The following is a 14,101-nucleotide window of genomic DNA, read 5'->3' as shown; positions in this document are numbered from 1 at the left end:
TGTTGTGACCCAACCATAAAATTATTTTCGTTGCTACTTCATAACTGTAATGTTGCCACTGTTATGAATCGTAATGTAAATATCTGATATGCAGGATGGTCTTAGGCGACCCCAGTGAAAGGGTTGTTTGACCGCCAAAGGGGTCGTGACCCACAGGTTGAGAACCGCTACACTAGGCTATGGAGAAAAGGCTCTCTTTATCAAATAAATAAACCCATGTATTCTGTTTCCTTGTCAATGATGTCTGCTATGAGACTCTCCAAAACCTTTCACAGATTAGTGTCTCTGTTGGGTGAAACCTTCCTCCTCCAGCCAAATACTTAGTATATTTCAGTATTCAATTACCAAACACTTTTCAAAGCAGCTATTGCAAGATAAACAGGACCCCAGAAAATCAGAGATGTAGATTTCTAACCACTGCTACCTCTCCACTTGTTGGTTCAAAAAACATATATATCAAACTATATCTGGGTAAGAGCATGATTCCGATGTGGTGCCAGATACACACTTATCTTCGTCATCATTTGTTTTTACTTCCTCCTACCAAAATCACACAAGCAGTTCTGTGAACACTGCAGGCCAAATGACACATGCTCCCTTCCAAGTACCAGTGCCCAGAACTCAATGAAAAGAATGCAAAAAAAAAAAACAAAACAGAAAGAAAGAAAAGGAAACTAGGCCATCAACTTACACCACCATACACAAGAATAAACTAAAATGGGTAAAAGACTTAAATGTCAGTCATGAAACCATAAAAATCCTAGAAGAAACCAGACGCAGCAAAATCTCAGCCATCTATTGTAGTAATGTTTGTGGATACATCACCAAGGGCAAGGGAAACAAAGGAAAAAATAAACAAATGGGACTACATCAATATTAAAGGCTTCTGCACACCAAAAGAAACCATTAACAAAATGAAAAGGGAGCCCACTGTATGGGAGAACATATCTGCCAATGATACATCTGAGAAGGGGTTAATTTCCAAAATATATAAAGAACTCATACAACTTAACAAAAGAAAGACAAATAATCCAATTAAAAATGGGCAAAGGACCCAAACAGACACTTCTCCAAAGAGGACATACAGATGGCCAACAGACATAAGAAAAAATGCTTAAAGTCACTAATCATCAGAGAGATGCAAATTAAAATGACAATGAGGTATCACCTCATACCTGGTCAGAATGGCTACCATCAACAAATCAACAAATGACAAGTGCTGGCGAAGATGTGGAGAAAAGGGAACCCTAGTACACTGCTGGTGGGAATGCAGACTGGTGCAGCCATTTTGGAAAACAGTATGGAGTTTCCTCAAAAAATGAAAAATAAAACTGCCATTTGACCCAGTGATCCCACTTCTAGGAATATATCCTAAGAAACCAGAAACACCATCAGAAAGAATATATACACCCCTTTGTTCATAGCAGTGCAATTTACAATAGCTAAGATCTGGAAATAGCCCAAGTGCCCATAAGTAGATGAGTAGATATAAAGCTGTGGTATATTTACACCATGGAATACTACGCAGCAGTAAAAAAGAAGAATCTTTTACCCTTTGAGACAGCAGGGAGGGACCTGGAGAGTATTATGCTAAGTGAAATCAGTCAGTCAGAGAAAGACAAGTATCACATGATGTCTCTCATATGTGGAATCTAACAAACACAATAAACTGATGAACAAAATAGATCCAGAGATACTAAAGCATGCAATAGACTGAAGAATCTCAGAGGGAGGTGGTGGGTGGGTGGGAAGAGATTAACCAATGAATGTATATACATATATGCATAAGCCATGAACAGACAATAGTGCTGTGAAGTCCTGGGGAGGGAGCTGGAGTGGGGTTGAGGGAGTTATTGGGGGAAAAAGGGAACAACTGTAATACTTTCAACAATAAAGATAAACTTAAAAAACACACCCATTTAATTCCTGTTTACTTTCTAATCAACAACAATGCAATCAAAGGCCCAAAACTATAACAACACTATAGATATTCCTAGTATCTCAAGAACAAAAATTCTGTCATTGTCCTGTTTTCCCAGTTCCTACAAAGAAACATAACAATCACACTTTTAAAAAAATCAGGCTGAAAAAAAAACCCTCTTTCATTGAAATACATATTTATCAAGTATGTAGCAGGTACCCAGCACACTTTTTAACAGTGAGGATAAAGCAGTGACAAAATGAAGTCCTTATTCTTATGATGCTTATATTCAAATGCAGGAAGCAGACATTAACAAAGGCGTAGCCATAAAGTATGCTGGGTTTTAATAAAAGGAGCCCAGAAAACTCTGAGACCAGGCTGCAGAGGTCCAGGAAGATCACCAGGATGAAACACAGTCCCAGGGGAGAACTCTTCATGGACATGTGGTGGCTCAGACTTTTGGTGTAAGTTTAAGAGTAATCAGAACATGTGTGGGAAAAGGCTCATTCTTCATTCAGTAGCAAACCCAGACAGCCGGATTCAATCAGGAACAGGAGCAACTTGAGGGAAGAAGCCAGCTGAAGAAGATGGAGCAGAGTCAGAGCACACAGTGGAAAGTCTAGGGCAGTGGTCAGCAAACTCATTAGTCAACAGAGCCAAATATCAACAGTACAACAATTGAAATTTCTTTTGAGAGCCAAATTTTTTAAACTTAAATTATATAGGTAGGTACATTGTTATTAACTTAATTAGGGTACTCCTAAGACTTAGGAAGAGCCACACTCAAGGGGCCAAAGAGCCTCATGTGGCTTGCGAGCCGCAGTTTGCCGACCACGTGTCTAGGGTGAAGGGGAAAGTCCCATGAGTCCCAGAGCTAGAGAATCCCACAGAGGCAACCACAGGGAGAATGGGAATGGTGTGAGATATTATCCCATATAGTTTGCAGGGTTGATGGATGGTGACATACCAATGGCTACTCCAGGAAAGCTGTTTTCCCATGGTCTGTGGGACATAAGCATAGGTGTAATTTCACACACTGAAAGTAGCTATTTGATCTGAAGAAAAGAGATTAGGAATTTTCTGAGCTCCAGAATGAGTTCCTCTGGTCCTTGTCTAAAAGTCCTTTCATCTTGGGACTCAATTCTCTGTTTCACAAATCATCATCTTTGTTCTAATATTCAAATCTTCACCCAACCCTAAGATTCTCCTTAAGTCTCTCACATCTCACTAACACATGTATGTGTTAACCGAATCCAGAAAATCCTCATGAATTTGCTTATGTAACTGTCAATAACTAATACAGAAGTAAAAGTAGAGAAATATATTTATTGACAATAAAATGTCAAAGTTATCACATCAGCACAGAAGGAAGATGGGGAGGGTTTCTGTTGTATTTTATCATGGTGAGTTGTATTTTCTGGTGTGTGTGTGTGTGTGTGTGTGTGTTGTGTGTGTGTATGTGTACGCATACCACCTAGAGATTTAAGTCCTATGGAAGCTAGAAAAACTCAACAATAAAACATATTGTTTCAGCAAAAACCTTTAGCATTATTTAGAAAAAAATGTATTCAAAAAGAACTCCCTTGACTCAAGAACAACTCAAGTACTTCTTTTCAGTCAAACCTTGCTCTCAAATTTGGGAGAAGACAGAGTTAAACCAGGCCTGAGAGTGCAGGGCCCTAACCAAACAAAAAAAGGACAGCAAGCTCATAGTTCACCGGGAGACATGATGGTTACTGGACCCTTTGGGAAACCGAATGCCCTTTGCCTTCTTTCTCATGTAGCCCATGACTTCTCTCTCCCCATCTAGCCCATCAATTCAAGGCTGGGCTTCATGAAGGAGAACTTGGACTCTGTGCCTCAATGGTGTGCTTTTGTGAGTTCCCCAGGATTCAGGAGCGTTACAGTAATACACTCCCCAGCCTCAGCCCAGCATGCAACCATGCAGGCTGGGCCAGCCAAGGGCTCATCAAAAACCAGAAACTGAACACAGAAACTGAAGCAAACCTTCACCAACCAAGTCCAATTTACACAAATGCCTTTACCAATAAATAATTTCTAAATCATTCTCATTAGCCACAGAAAGAGAATCCTTTTATAAATTAAAGCTTTCAAAAGTCAAGCCAGTATTAAGATGGCATTTATCACTACAAAGTACATGAGAACTCTATGTTAATATGGTTAGCCCATGTTTTTTTCTCAAGTGAAAAAATACTGCAAATGCACATAGCCAAAAAAAAAAAGGGTGTGTGTGTGTGTGTGTAATCTGTTTGTCTAGATCAACATTACATTGTCATCAAATATTTGGGTACGTAGGCCAGGCACAAATATGGTGAAGTAGTATGTAGCAAGATAAGACAAAACCACTGTGAAAATCATTATTACACCACGATGAAAGAGAACATTTAAATACCTATTCTCATTAGACAGGAATAGAGATTCAAGATACTCCTTTTTTAAAATATATTTTTACTGATTTCCGAGAGGAAAAGAGAGAGAGACAGACAGACAGACATTGATGAGAATCATTGATTGGCTGCCTCCTGCATGCCCCACATTGGGGATCAACCCAAAACCTGGGCATGTGCCCTGATAGGGAATTGAGCTGTGACCTCCTTGTTCATAGATCGACGCTCAACTACTGAGCCAGCCGGGTGACATACTTCTTCTATGGTGGACACCCAAGAAATCATCTTTCCTAATCCCAACCAAGGAATAAGAAGCAAATTAACAGCATATCAGAATGTTTTGTTGTTGTTGTTGCTGTCATCACATATTAGTGTTTCTTTATATCTACAACTACTAGGGAGAAGATGAAGGCAATGAGCAAAACAATTTCAAATCAAGTGCTAGTCTGTTAAAATGAGTAACTTCAAAATACATATGTCTTATAATTTTCATTGGATTGCCATATTTTACCAGAAGCGGATATCTTTTTTTAAAGAAGAGTACAACTTAATCATCAGGAACCCAGACACTGAATGAAAGAAATATGAATTAAATAATGGAGAAAAAAACTTACATAATATAAAAAGACATTTTTAAAAGGTAAGCCATGAGCAACTCATGATAGAGATAGGTAGATATTTGAAGAAATCTTAGGAGAAAAAAATAGTTTTTGATAGCAAAAAGCCTACTGCAGAGTTCTTTCCCTGGCAAAGATATAATATCCAAAACTATATAAAAAGATGACTTTTTATTTAATCTTATATAGGTCTGCTGTTTGTCAAACCCACAAGTTCACATGTTTGAAGGAATATATTATTCAGTGACTAATGGGCAGATCTCAAGTTTATTCCTACTTCAGATACACTTTTTCTTGTTTAGACTTTAATCATGAACCTTCAAAGTTTTGAAAAATCACCCAGTAGTAAGAAAAAGTTTGCTGAGAAAATTGCATCACACTTGTCACCTATTCAAGGCCTACAAGACAAAAGGTTACGGAGAATGAACACTAACCTCTTTGGATATTTGCAGGCTCCTTGTCCACAGCAACAAATAAAAAGATTGCAGTAAGAATGCACCTCCTAACAGTAGCAGTTCCTTCTGGTGGTGAAGAAAAGCACCAAAAACAAGAATTTACCACCAAACTTCCCTCCCCCACCCAGAAGCTCTCTTTTTGAAAATTAAAAAAAAAAAAATCAGAGTTCAAGTTCAAAGGGAGACACCATAGCAACTTGATAGGCATAGAAACAAGAGCAAACAATGAAAAACAGCAAACTGTTCCAACTCTAGTACCAGTTACAGACCTTCCAGACCAATGGAACACGCTGTAGCAACTTCATAAGACACAGAAACAAGAGCAAACAATGGAAAACAACAAACTGTTCCAACTCTAGTACCAGTTACAGACCTTCCAGGCCAATGGAACACACTGTCTCTAGCAGCACAAGTATAATGCAGTTATGCATTAAACATCAGTTACTCTGCTTGAAAGCAAATACCCTCTATATAAGTTAACTGAGATCTATTGACAAAAGCAAACATTTTCCCCTCTGAATCAGCTCCCTCATTAAGTGGTGAGAAAATACACATATATGAGCATGTCAAATACATTGGGAACTTCCCACACCTGCATATGCAACATCCCAGCCCAACATTCACACCTTAACCATGTGCCAGTCACCTCTCCAACTACTTAAAAATACCCTCCCCAACCAAAGGAAGTTGAGGTTTAATATTCATTATAATGCCACTGCACTACCTATAGCACACAAGCTTTAAGACAACTAAAATTTGCACTCCTAAGGTTCATAATTCACGACATTACAGGCCACTCATGAAAGGTGCTGAGATTTTCTATTTTGGTTTAAGTGTTTAATATAGTGGGGGAAAGGCTGAAATCAGGAGAAGAAGGGCCTAACTCTAGTCCCAATTCTTACTACCTTTGTGCCTCTGAGTGGAAGGGTCCACCTCTCTAAGCCAAGAACGTTTCCTTCCAGTCCTATATTGTTGTTAATAAATTAGTAGGAAATAGCAAATCTAAATCGAGGCAAGAATCCGAAATTACAATTATAGAGGTATATACCTCTGTATGGGTATATTTAGTGAACCAACTTCAGGTCTGTCCAGTACACTGAACTCCTGACCCAAGCCTGACGAAACCCAGGGCCCGTAGGCCTTTCCAGCTGACATAGCCGGAGTCCTACAGGGCACTGTGGAAGAAAGAGAATTCACGGAAAACCCTAAAAACTGTTTACAAATAATGCTATCAGGCTCACATCTGATTCACTTGAATCCAGATGTCCACATGTGTATCACTGCTCACATGTGATTTTTTTTTTAAATAAGTAGGTGCCATGAGTTAACAGCTCCCCCTGTTCCTTCTTTCTCACTCTGTCCCTCCCACAACACAGGAAAGATTGTGTAGCTCTCAACGTGAAAATACCTGGTAGATACTTGAGAGTGCAACTCTACTCTGTAGAAAATGCAAAAAAACCCCCACAAACAAACAAAAGGGTTTTAGTACAACACACACACACACACTTTTCACAAAACAGTACTGATCCCTAAAATGGACACATTTCCTATTGCATTTTATGTTTTAAAATGCTGATTGTGACCCACAGTATAAAAAAGTTAGATCCACTGAAGGATGAAGAAACAAAATGTAGTACAGAGATACAATGGAATATTATTCAGCCTTAGGAAGGAATGACATTCTGACACATGCTACATATGACATGGATGAATCCTGAAGACCTTATACTAAGTGAAATAAGCAAGTCACAGAAAGATGAATACTTTATGAGGTACCCAGAGTAGTCAAATTCATAGGTACAGAAATTACAATGGTTGTTCCTAGGGAATGAGGGAGGGGAATGCAGTTAACGTTCATGGGTAAAGAGTTTCAGTTTGGGGAGATGAAAAAGTTCCAGAGAAGGATGGCGGTGAAGGTTGTACCTAATGTGAATGTATTTAATGCCATTTAAATTATAGTCAAAAATGGATAAGATGGTAAATTTTATTTTGTGTATTTTACCACAATAAAAAATAAACATAAAAGAACACTGAGTTTGAAAGCAGTCAACAACTGGGAAATTCCCCTAAAAAATGAAAGTTTTCTATGCTATGTGATATTAGTGAAACCTGCATAATTGGGAAGAAGTATTCATAGTAGTATTCAGTAGCATTAGTGTGAGATAATAGAGAATATCTATATTGGTCTCGGCCCCCAGGTTTCTGGCACATAGCTCCTAAAACCCCTGTATTCTCCTAAGTGATAACAGCAGTAGGAGCATCTTTTGTTCTAATGAGGTGACTCTGAGTGGGTTCCTGGATGGGGGCTGGTCACCAGAATGACCAAGCCATGATTAGAAGCTTGTTCATCCCTGTCTCCTGTCCCCTGCCCATTCCTCAGAGAGGGGAGAGGGGCTGGAGACTGTGTTAATAATTGATCATGCTTATATGAGGAAATCTCCATAAAAATCCCCAATGTACTTGAGGTTTGGAGAGCTTCTGTGTTGGTGAACACATCCACATGCTGGAGGGTGATGCACCCCAAATTCCATAACAACACAAGCTCCTGTTCTCAGATCCTCCTAGACCAGCCGTGGGCAAACTACGGCCCACAGGCCGGATCCGGCCCGTTTGAAATGAATAAAACTAAAAAAAAAAAAAAAAAAAAGACCTTACCCTTTTATGTAATGATGCTTACTTTGAATTTATATTAGTTCACACAAACACTCCATCCATGCTTTTGTTCCGGCCCTCCGGTCCAGTTTAAGAACCCATTGTGGCCCTCGAGTCAAAAAGTTTGCCCACCCCTGTCCTAGACACTGCCCTGTGTCTCTCTCCATCTGGCTGTTCATCTGTACTAAACTGATAAACATGTTTCCCTGAGTTCTGTGAGCCACTCTAGCAAATTAATCGAACCCAAGGAGGGAGTTGTAGGAACCGCAAATCTATACCCACATCAGACAGAAGTTGTGAATAACCTGGGGGTCTGTGATTGGCATCTGAAGTAGGGGGCAGTTTCTTGGAACTAACCCTTAACCTGTGGGATCTGATACTGTCTCTGGCAGATAGTGTCAGAATTGAGTTAAATTATAGGACATCCAGCTGCTGTTGCAGAGAATTACTTGGGGGGGGTGGGGGGGGCCCTCACATCTGGTGTCAGAAGAGTTGTGGGTTTGGTAGTAGTGTGAGAGTAAAGGAGAGATGTGGGAGGGAAGGCACTGATTTTTTCCTAAGACAATTACAATCCTAATAGTGTACTCAACTTACACTATTGAATCTTGCTTTTTTTCCAACTATAAAACAGGAATAAGGATGTTTACTACAAAATCAAGGAAAGTCACAATGCTCAAAAATTATTTGTTGATGAAAAAGTTGGGAACCCTGAAAATTTAGTTAATAAAAATGATCAGATCACTGAATAGCAAAGGATATTTTATTAAGTTAAATCTTCCCAAAGTATTCTGAGATTAGTAATGTATCACTTGTATTAAAAACTAAGAAAAAATGTCCTACCCATTTGGCTCAGTGGACAGAGCATCGGCCTGTGGAATCAAGTGTCCTGGATTCGTACCTCAGTCACAGACTCGATCCCCAGCTCTGGTCAGGGCCCATGTGGGAGGCAACCAACTGATCTGTCTCTCTCACATCTGTTACTCTCTCTGTGTCTCTCCTGCTCCCTTCCACCCTCTCTCTAAAAATCAATGAAAAAATATCCTCAAGTGAGATTAACAATTAAAAAAAGCACTAAAAAAACAAACAAAACTAAACACTGATTTTAAGTGGTAGATTAAAAAAAAGTATAATAATGCAAGACTTTATCAAAAAATTATTTCTTTTAAAAAACTTTTATTTCAAAGATATGCTGATTAATACCACAGTGTTTACCCTTGCTTTTCAAGTTGAGAGCTGAGGAATTTAGTTCTCAAGATGGCAGGAGGGGCCTTGTTCTCTTACATAATCACAGGTCCAGTTTCCCCAAGTGCTAAACCTTTTAAACTTAGATCTATACACCTATACTATAACAACACAAGTCCACAGTAGGTAATCTGGTTAAGTAGGCCCAATGTTTTTTTTACCACAAATGTGAATAAAAATATTTACTTACAATCCACAGTTTTTTATTCACTTACCAATCCAATATTAAAGTCCCTTTTTCTCCAAATAAACATTTCCAGGCAATTAATATTTCTGTGGCTGTAGCAGGCCAGGAAATACAATTAGCTAAACTAAGTTTTATTAAAAGTATTGTCACTAATACCACCTTAGAATGGTTTCTTTTCCCCAAGTTCTTCCCAATTGAGCTCAGTCCTAAAGCTGACACCTGTTAAGTCAAGCCTTATGGGGTTCTCATACTCCAGACCTAAAGTTAGTACACGGAAGTACAAAGCTTTCTTTCAATCAGGAAAGTTCACTAAGCAAAATGGCAGCGACTTCACTTCCAACAGATTGTGCAACTAGTTTGCCTAACATATTTGTTAACTCTAAGAGTGTGCCTAGCCTCCTTAATTAGATATAAACTCCCTGAGGAGAAATATCCTTCAGACTTATCTGTGCCCAGTCTGCTGGGTCTTTCATCAGTTTAATAAACATTACTTGGATGAATACACTCCACACACTCAATCCATTTTATTCTTCATTCTTCACTTTGCCAAATGTCTTTCAGTAAGTTTCTCAATGTTAGAAATACAGTGAAGAAAAATCTAGAATAAAAAAGTTCCTTCCTTATCATGGATACCATTTCCTTTGGAGATTCTAAAATCATACCACTAGGCCAGTGGTTCTCAACTTTCCTAATGCTATGACCCTTTAATACAGTTCCTCATGTTGTGGTGACCCCCAATTTCATTGTTACAAATTGAACATAATTAAAGCAGAGTGATTAAGCAAAAAAACAATATGTAATTATTACATATGTGTTTTCCGATGGTCTTAGGTGACCCCTGTGAAAGGGTCGTTCGACCCTCCAAAGGGGTCGCGACCCACAGGTTGAGAACAGCTGCACTAGGCAACAAATATTACAAGTCTTTATTGAGGGAGGGAAAAAACAAAAACCTATCAGACTTGCCAAGAGATAGGATCTTGTCAAATAGTTCACTGCAAGGTCCAGGTTAAAAAGTAAATAATAGCATTCTTCATTTTGGATCGTTACCCCACTGGAGCCATTGATAAGGCAACAAAATACAAACTGCACCCTTCATCACTAGAATAAATTATTTATTTAGGAATTCTTATTTAGCAAAAGAAAAACATGACTATTTTCTATTAATTTGTATAGACCCCTCAGGAAAACTCTAGAAACAAACACCTGGAAAAGACCTACTCACTACATTAAGCATTAAGTTCAAGTCACTAAGCAAACTGATTTTCTAAGGGGAAAGATATTTCCTTAATTGCTCATGAGTTACCAATTTGACACACCAATTTTGAAAACCAGTTTATTAGAATGTAAGCTTCTCAAAAGGAAGTTCAGCTAGTTAAGCATCACTTGTAAACATCCACACCAACTAGAGTAAATCTTCGAACACAGGACGGCACTCAGTTACCAAATGAAAAAACTCAAATCCTTTGGAAATAACTATGCTTAGGAAATTGTATTTTCATATTCAAAAGCCAAAAAAAATTCAAAAGCCAGTTATCTGGTTTTCTCATAACAGTGCATATTTAGTTTAAAGCCCTCAACTACAAAGTAAGCAAACGCTTGCAATTGGAATAAATCAGATAAAGCCAGTGAGATATTTAACTCAAAACTGTACTCTGATTATTTATAGTTTCTTACCTCCCTATCCAACTGATCTAAAATTGCTTACCTGACCTTATCTGCCAAAGGAATGGAAATTCTACCTAAGCAAACACAGATATTTCTTTCAGGAGCATTATCCAAGTAAAAACACACAAAAGCAAGTGAATTTCAAAACCAAGATGGCTACCTTACATTAAGAGATGAGAAGGGGATAAAATTGTTTGTGATTCTCTAGTTCTTTCCAGAAAAGTTTTAGAGTACCTCAAAATAAAAGTCAGATATGCAACTAGATAAATAGAATTTAAAAGTCAAGGCCACACTAGAGAAGAAACAGCCAAAGCGTGACACATTCAAGCTAATATAATTCCCAAATCTGAGTATTAAGAGTTGTTTTGAGCTTCCTAGTGGCCAAAAACACAACAAAAAAGTAATATCCTTTTCTTTATCAAGGAAAACATAATAGCATCCCATCTTCTTTCTCAAGAAAAAGAAAAAATATCATGGCATGTGGCATGAGAGTCTAAAAGAAGTTCCCCACTTGGGACCTTACACGAGGACCAATGAGAACAGTGTGAATAATATCCTTTATTCATTTACCCACAAATAAAAAGTTCATGGCCCACACGGCTATTTTCTATTACAACAGCCTGTTAAAGGCAGAAGGCATAGGATTATGCCTTGCCTTTCATTCATTTTAATTTACTAAAAGAAAATGCTACCTGATCCTCCTCTTTGGCCTCCAAACTATGACTTCATACCAAGATGGAACTTAATGTATTCTGCAGAATTTTCTTCCCAAATATATTCTTTCATATTGAGAAGACAGATGATTCAGTAATCCTAGATGTAGGGCCACAGAACTCTTACCCTGTGTTGCTTTGGAAGTATAGTATGAGAAGCCATTTCGCCAGTGCTGTAAGCAGAGTTTCTATCACTGGAAACTGGTTCCATGGGCTTTTATGTTCTGGTGGTAGGGTGAGGGGAGAAGGAAGACAGGAAGAACACAAGGAGCATACATGCTAACTGCAGTAGGTCTAGTGAAGTGTCAGGAGGACAAATAAAGCAGGTCAGGGGCTGCTTTTTTAAAGCCCTGGGCAAGTGTGAGCTTGGCTTGTTTAGGAAAAGCAGAACAGAGCCCAATGTGGCTGGAGCCAGCAAAAGAGGAAAGTGGTTGGAAACTAGGTCAGGGAGGCAGCAGGGGCAATACCAGCTTCTGATTCACTCAACACTTAAAGACATGGTTTCACAGTTCTACGCCACTGAATCTCGTGGAAATCAACTGGCCTGAAAGATGCTTAAAGCCACTCAGGAGAATCCCAGGGGACACCTAAGTTGGACTTCACCTGCAGCTGTACACACCAGCAGTAGTTTTGAAATCAATGACCAGTCACTATAACAAGACATGCTGTAGGGACTTTAGAATTATTGTTTCAGATGTGAAAAATCCTTGAGTTTTAGTTTTGGCATACTGTTGACAGCTTTTTTTTCGACAGCAGTTAAAACTCCAGGTTATGGTTTGTTAGACTAAAACTCAACCACAGAGCATATTCTCATCATTTCATTTACCACAGGTTACCTGGGTTTCCCTGGGACACTCCCATTTCAAATACTCTTCTTTGCTGTCCCCCAGAAATGCATGCTTAGCTCTCAAATAATAGACTTTAGTCATATGAGAGAATACACATAATTAGGAGACAGATAACAGTGCTTCTAAAAACAGTACCAGAGCCCTAGCTGGTTCAACTCAGTAAATAGAGCATTGGCCTGCAGACTGAAGGGTCCTGGGTTCAATTCCAGTCAGGGGCACACGCCCCAGTTGCAGGCTCAATCCCCCAAATGAGGCGTGCAGGAGACAACTGATCAGTGATTCTCTCTCATCATTGATGTTTCTATCTCTCTTTCCCTCTCCCTTCCTCTCTGAAATCAACAAAAATGTTAAAAAAAAACAAACAAAAAAACAGTACCAGAGTATAGAGGTATATGTTTTTATCAATAACATTCCCACATTTTTTAACATTTTATTGAGTGCTTACTATATGCAGACACATTGCTAATGCATTAGCTGGGTTTTTGTAAAATTCTATAAGGTGTGTACTATTATTATCCCCATTTTACTGCTAAAGCTAACAGAATGCAGACCCAGAAAGTGAGCCCAAACTGTCTGGTTTCAGAGGCTGTCAAATCACACTACCTCTCTACTAAAAGAAACTGGATGGAAAAGAATTACTCATTGACTGATGTTACCCAGGGACAGAGTGGAGGACATATCCTTTTCTATTTAGCTAATAAGACAATCTATATGTTATTATCACCCAGAATCAATACTCTTTAGGGAGATATAAGTAACCCAGAGCTAAATATTCTACAGGGAAAGAATCTACTGAATCTTAGTGACAAGCGATATGAAATCTAGAACCACAGCACGGACCACAGAACTCTGAAAACAGGATGCAGGCTCACCTTCCTGGGCATGCAACCACCCACCTACCAGCTGCCCTTCTCTCACATTTTTATATTATTTCATCTGTGGGAGGTCACAAGCTTGTTGCATAGCTCTCCAACTGCTTTATTGTTTAAAGGAGTCATGGAAGTCGTGGCCTGACATACCATCCAAAGCATAAAGATATGATGGGGGAGGGGGGGGAGAAAGAAAGGCTCAGTCCAACCATCTTGCACATTCAGTTGTCAACATCAGCTGCCACAGAGGAAGGAGAAAAGTTCAGAATGTAAGATAAGACAGCAACAGGAGGAAAGGAAAACACAAACACACCATCTTCCACTCGCTGGAACAATCTTCTGCATATGGACATGGCTGGGACTCTGCAGTGTACCACAAGGCCACTTCTTGGGGTCTAGGGTCTGGAGACACAATACAAAGTATAAGATAATGCTTTCCCCTAAAAGATCTGTTGTTGTTATTGTTATTGTTGTTGTTGTGTGTGTGTGTGTGTGTATACACACGGCAAGTCCTTAGGAGGAAA

General features: G+C 39.0%; 1 protein-coding gene across 3 annotated transcripts in view; it reads right to left on the bottom strand.

Annotated features, from left to right (window-relative positions):
* FAM107B (family with sequence similarity 107 member B) overlaps positions 1–14,101 on the bottom strand; it is a 257,966-nt gene that overhangs the window by 45,705 nt on the left and 198,160 nt on the right. The window contains exon 1 of one of the 3 annotated variants that reach the window (XM_070432102.1): positions 5,381–5,482. The exons of the other annotated variants lie outside the window; for them this stretch is intronic. The gene's annotated coding sequence lies outside the window, so the exon portion shown is untranslated. Of the gene's footprint in view, positions 1–5,380; positions 5,483–14,101 lie in introns of those variants that run through there. 3 annotated transcript variants of the gene reach the window in all.

The sequence above is a fragment of the Myotis yumanensis genome, unplaced genomic scaffold (genome assembly GCF_028538775.1).
Source record: "Myotis yumanensis isolate MYYU_CA2020_CCGP unplaced genomic scaffold, mMyoYum1.0.hap1 SCAF_1, whole genome shotgun sequence".
Taxonomy (NCBI): Eukaryota; Metazoa; Chordata; class Mammalia; order Chiroptera; family Vespertilionidae; genus Myotis; species Myotis yumanensis.
The sequence above is the reverse complement of the archived record's forward strand: the minus strand, read 5'-3'. Positions and strand labels throughout refer to the sequence as shown.